The 6,468-nt window shown below is 34.3% G+C and overlaps 1 long non-coding RNA gene across 2 annotated transcripts in view; it reads left to right on the forward strand.

Annotated features, from left to right (window-relative positions):
* The first annotated feature begins 784 nt into the window (after positions 1 to 784).
* The window catches only part of LOC125922791 (uncharacterized), a 7,131-nt gene continuing 1,447 nt past the window's right edge, over positions 785 to 6,468 (forward strand). Inside the window, exons 1-3 of one of the 2 annotated variants that reach the window (XR_007457785.1) lie at positions 785 to 967; positions 4,500 to 4,642; positions 4,871 to 5,305. This is a non-coding gene — a long non-coding RNA (uncharacterized LOC125922791). Of the gene's footprint in view, positions 968 to 4,499; positions 4,643 to 4,870; positions 5,306 to 6,468 lie in introns of those variants that run through there. The other variant, XR_007457786.1, reaches the window with a different exon arrangement.

Raw genomic sequence — 6,468 nt, forward strand, 5'->3', positions numbered from 1 at the left:
CTTTAAATGAGCTTGGCTCACTGACATAACTGTACACTTAGATTTTACTTCTCATAATGGATAACTTGGAACACTACAGATTATATTCTCCAACCACAGTTGGGTTCAAAGTTGTATTCAGCTATCATTCTACCATCTCTCTCATTCATGCTCATAAATTGCCATAGCCTCAACCACAGACCCTCACTCCTCTCAGTTTACATTGTCTTACTGAAGAAGGGAGTCAGGCATTGGGAACACAAACTTTCTAAGCACCCCCCCCCTTTTATTGGTATCTGACAAATGAAGAAACACAAAATGCAAATAAGTGGGTACATGCATGTATTATAAGGAAAAACTCTGGATGAAAATACCCAGAGAAGACAGAGGGAAGAGAAAGTTAAAGAAAACTACATTAGAGATCAGAAAGTAGGGGATAAAGATGAAGGTTATTGAGCTTAGAAATTTGTGTTATGCATTTGGTTGTGATGGGAAGACACGGGAGGGGTGTACACAGGATAATGACATTATACGACATGTGTCTTTGGTGAAAAGATTTGAAAATTTGAGACTTTTCCTTTGATTTCATAGAATATTCCAATCTTTTAATCCTTCCATTATACTCCATTCTATCCAATCCTTCTTATCCTCATGTCCTTTCTTACTCAATACGAACACAAAGTTTTTTTCAGAAGGAAGTAACATATGACATATACTTTGAAATGGTGGAACAGGAAGAAGCTAAGAGAATTGTTCTTTGTCTTCACAGAATACTCCATGCCTTAACACTCTGATTATATTCCATTCTCTCTATTCCCTATTGGCCTCACTCCCTTTCTTATACAGCCCAGACTTTATCCTTATTTCAAATATTATCTCGATGGTACCTATAACCCTCCTGCCTCTCTGCACTTAAGTCTTACCTGGAAAACACCCAAACATGAACTTGATTTCTACTGTCACTCCATCCAAGCAGATGAATCCTAAAGTAAGTTAGTTTTCTAAACTTTTTTGGTCACCAAAGGCCACTTATCAAACTTTGTCTTGTTGGCATTAGAGTTATCTGCCTTCCTCAACTCTTCTTACGCTTCCAATTCATCTTACTAGAAAATAACTTCCCTTTTTATTTCATAGACTATATTGAGCCCATCCAGCCTAAATACTACCCACTACCTAGTACAATATACCAATAACTTGATAACTCTCAATATGACTTTAACTGTCTTCTTCAAGTCTCTACGAATATGGTGACCTTCCTCTATGTCAAAGATAATAACTCTTTTGATGCTTTTAAAAATTTCCTCTGTAATCTCTCCTTTTTAATAGATTGTGGCAAAAATAATAAGGGTGATTATAATATCTGAAACCGACTGAGCATCTATATGCAGGGTACTTTATATATTTGCCTCAATTAAACTTACAACCATTAATATTACCATTACATTACTAATAAAGATTAATATTCCTTGCAGATGAGGAAATTGTAGTAGAAAATGAGTAAATTGCCTCCAGGGCACTATTCTATTTGTAACTATCGCTTAAGATTTATTTCCTGGTAATTTTTTTAAATCTTTCTTTAGCTATTTCTTCCAGGCATTTTGCATTCACTCCTCTCCTTGTATAAAACAGTAATGTTCTCTAGGACTCTGACTTCAACCACTTCTTTTTAACTGTACATTTTTTTCCTATATGATCTTATCCACTTTAACCATTTTAATTGCCACATGTAATCAGCCAATTAAAATCAGCTCCCAGTTCTCTAGATTCAGCTCTATAACTGCTGTCCCTCAAATTTAGGGAGGGGAACCCAGTTGACTCCTAAATATGTATATATTTGTTGGCTTCCCAAATTAAAATGTGAGCGATATGAGGAGTAATGTGTAAGCAGAGTTTCACTTGACTCCCTAGTAGACAAAACATTAGCCAGTATTCAGATAAAGTCTCAGGTATTCTATATATTTTAGACCTAATTTTTTAAATTTATTTATTTATTTATTTGAGAGAGAAAGAGAGAGAGAGAGCCACGCACATGAGGGAGACAGTGACTCGGGGAGAGGGGCAGAGGGAGAGGGAGAGGGCAGAGTGAGGGAGGAATCCCAAGCAGGCTCAATGCTCAGCATGAAGCCTGGTGCAGGGCTCCATCCCATCCTGGGATCATGACCTGAGTCAAAATCAAGAGTCAGACACTCAACCAACTGAGCCACCCAGATGCCCTGACCTAATATTTTATTATAGTAAATTAAACTGGAACATAGCAGCTATTACAGCTCCTTTTGGTGATTTCTAAATAATTTTCAAAGATTTGTCAATGATTCAGTCTCTCCAGATCCAAGTTTATTTCATTGGCGATTAGAAGAGATTTTGAAAATACTGAAATAGAAAAACATTACAAAAATATGGCCATTTTTTGCATACTTACAGCAATAAAACTTAGTAGTATATATATATATATATTAAATGTTTATTCATTTTTGAGAAAGAGAGAGAGAGAGAGAGACAGAGTATGAACAGGGGAGGGGCAGAGAGAGAGGGAGACCCAGAATCCAAAGCAGGCTCCAGGCTCTGAGCTGTCAGCAGAGGGCCCAATATGGGGCTCGAACTCAGAATGCTTAACCAACTGATCCACCCAGATACCCCAGTAGTATATTGTTATTTCTCTAGTAAATTAAAAACCTTGACCATTCCAAGAGAGTAGCTGTCAGGGATGGAGAAAAAGGCATCCTATTTCCATTACTACAAAAGCACAGGGTATGTTCTGGTCCATCACTATTCTAAAATCACCTACTGTTTGTGAAGTACGATATTGTATATAACAAAAGAAAGTTACTGGTAAGCTTATTTTTCATGTCCATTCTATCCAACTGTCAAATATAATCCATAGGTTTCCCATCCTGTTGAATCATGAAGTAGAATTAATAGCACCCATGTTTTTAGTATAACAGTCTGAGATAGAGGATTAATTACGTTACGCCTTTTTAACTTCTTCATACATAAAAAAGTGGCATCTTTGGAGCTTTAAATTCCAAAGGCCTTATTTTAATTTTGTTCCCAGATTATTTTTTATCCACTGGGTTGCATTTCTCATATTCTCTAGGGTCTAGAACAGTACTATGTATCTAAGTGAATGATCAGGTGAAGGAAAAAAAGGAAGGAAAAAAAAGAAAGGAAAGAAAGAAAAAAGGAAGGATGGAAGTAAGAAAGGGAGGGAGGGAGGAAGGGAAGGAGGGAGGAAAGAAAAAAGGAAATTTATCTTCAAGTTCTCTGCATCTTTCCTGGGCTGCGTTGAGCCTACTGATGAGCTAACCAAATACATTCTTTTTCTTTGTTAGTCAACCTTTATTTCTAGCATTTCCATTTCATTCTTTCTTATAGTTTCCCTCTCTGTGCTGAAATTACCTATGTGATCCTGAGTCTTGTCTACCTTACCATTAGATTCTTCAATATATTATTCAAAATTATTTACATTCTCTGTTTGTTGGTTCCAACAAGTCACTGTAATAACTCACCCATGTTCTGACGATTGCTTTTTTTAATCTGTAGACTGCTCTTTCTTGCCTTCCTGTTTGTCATACACACACACACACACACACACACACACATCTTTTTTTGGCTGAATGTCAGAAATATGTTGTAGTTTAATAGATAATACGGTTAAAATTTTTATGGTTGTATGTGAGCACTTTTCCTTCTGTGAGGCCGTTAGTGAGGGGGTTTATGCTAATTGATTCCACAGAAAGTTACATATTTGGAAAGGAGGGTTCTCTCACTCTAACAAATACTACAGTCCTGTCTATGATTCAAGCTAAATCACTTCACATTACTTTATGACTTGGGCACTGCCAGCCAGTACTGTCTTTTATCATTTCTTATTTATATTGCATATTGCTAGAAATACATGGTTGTCAATAATAAATATACAAGACAGAAGAGCTCTTTAAGTTTTTAATATTTATTCATAGTTGGTAATTCATGTTTGTAACACTAATATAGAAAAATACACCACACTGTTTTTATTTTGTTTTATTTTATTTATTTAATTTTATTTTTTAATGTTTATTTATTTTTGAGAGAGAGAGAGCAAGCAGAGGAGGGGCAGAGACAGAGGGAGACACAGAATCTGAAGCAGGCACCAGGCCCTGAGCTGTCAGCACAGAACCTGATGCAGGGCTCTAACCTACGAACTGCAAGATCATGACCTGAGCTGAAGTTAGATGCTTAACCAACTGAGCCACCCAGGCACCCCCACCACACTGGTATTTTAAACAAATATTTATGTTAAACCATTTTATTCCGTATTTAACATAAAATAAACTATAAAATTCCTTCATCACCCTTTCTAATTAATGTCAACAATCCAGTAATCAATATTTCAAAATGCATTTAGTATTTAAGTTTAATACAGTTCTCAATTTGTCTTTTACTGCCACATTATGGGAATTTCCCTGATTTTATGATGCTGTGAAATAAGGGGAATAATTTCCAGCCAAATAAGTAAAACTCATAGTTTTTTATTTTTTCAGATATGAAGCTGATTTATTTCAAAACAAAAGAAGTAACATTAAATTAAAAACTTCTTATAAGTACCCCTGGAGGAAAAGGACTGAGGCACAGTGTCCAGAGCAAGACCAAATCTACAGCCATTAGTTTCCATCCTGGAAACAAGGTATTCTTCCCTCCACCCTCATATAAAGATGCTTCCATTATTGAAAGATTCTCCCTTAGGTCTCAGTTAATAGGGTGACTATAAATGCATGTCATATTTACGTTCTCTCCAGGTTTGAAGAAGTTATTAACACAGCGTGGTATGTAAATCTAATCCACCATATATCTGAATATCACTTCAAGACTACATAAGAGAAGACTAAGTACAGGATTTTTTTTTATTCTTTAGGTTCAGACTGGACTCAGGAGTTCACATAAACCCTAAAAGGATGGGTTTGTTCTACTCAGGAATTCTCATGTTCTGAAGAACTGAAGAGTGGGGTCAAATAATCCCCTCTCACTTAAAAGCTATTGGAAGGAAAAAAAAATTAAGGAAAAGGAGAATGGAAAATTATTAATTGAATGAGACATAAATGTTTTTTTTTTTCTTCTGGAGGATTCAAAAGACTAAATCACAAGTGATATATGAGTAGATAAATAAATTTAGACAGTGGGACAAGGGAGGGATTTTTAAACATTGATAAATCTGGAATTTTTCCATTTTTGATTTTTTTAGAACTCTAAAATTATAATTGAGCTATCCTTTGTTATTATTCTTATAGGAAAACTTTATTCTTTAAATTCTTTATGAAGAAGAAATGCTTATTCATCTTTAATAGAATTTCTAATGCATAAGAGCTTTGTTAACTTAATAGCCACATTAAGACAAAATATAAATGAAGTAAAACTATGCTTATTGGGTTATCTGTAATATAATAATTTAAGATAGCATTATTTGAACTACTAATATAGAATTTCTTTCTAAACCACATTTAAAAAGGTGAATATGCATTTTCTTTCATAGTTTTTTTATCTATATTTATCTATGTTTTGGAGCCTTTGTATATAATCAAATTGATAGGTTCCCAAAATAATACTGGGATAAGGGATGGGTTCTTCTAAGTTATTCTAGTGCAATGTAATATGACAAATTATTAGATAATTATTAGACAATATGACAGTATTATGGCAAATTAGACATTTGTCATATAATATGTATATGAAAATCTGGAACCAGCCAATTAAATACTCCTGTTTCAGAAACCCAGAAAAAGCTAAAAGGAATGGTTTTAGAGAGATCAATGAATACATCAGTTAACTTTATATTGTTAATCTTTAGGGTCTACCATGAAGCACAGGCCACTTTAAAAATAATTGGTCTATATTGAAGGCTACAATGTTGTCTTCTTTAGGTATACATTCATGATATTTTTCTTTCACCAACTAACATTTTTATGTTCTTTTTACAAAAATGTTAAAATATAGCAGAAGGGAATTTTGGCACTGTAAACAATTTTAGGAGATTTGTTTGGTTAATTTGTTCCTCTGTTTATAATATAACCCATTTTGAAAGGGCTTAAGACAGCTTGCAAAATAAGTAAAACAGGATTTTTTTAAAAAGATATAAGTATTTTGATGAGGACAAAACAAGACTGGGGGAAATAAGATAAAGCCAGAGATGAAGTAAGCATCTCCAAATGAGGTGCCACATGCCCTGTAGAGTTCTAAATATGGCCAAGATATTTGACTATGAAATTGCTGGTAAGCAAAAAACAAAAATAAATGCAAAAACAAGAGATAAGTAATATCAATGTAGCTAGGACATGAAAGTGTATCCATAGCTGAAGAAAAGCTAAGTGTTCGGGCCTGTCAGGAATTTCTTCAGTGCTACTTATTGGGAGAGAGAATGAGGCACGGATCTTTGTCTCCTATATTTTTACTACCTAAAAACAATATAAAACCTATTGATGTCTTTCGTACATAGTCTCTCAAAAAAAAAAAAAAAAA

This window comes from Panthera uncia, chromosome B1 (assembly GCF_023721935.1).
Source record: "Panthera uncia isolate 11264 chromosome B1, Puncia_PCG_1.0, whole genome shotgun sequence".
In the NCBI taxonomy this organism is placed as follows: Eukaryota; Metazoa; Chordata; class Mammalia; order Carnivora; family Felidae; genus Panthera; species Panthera uncia.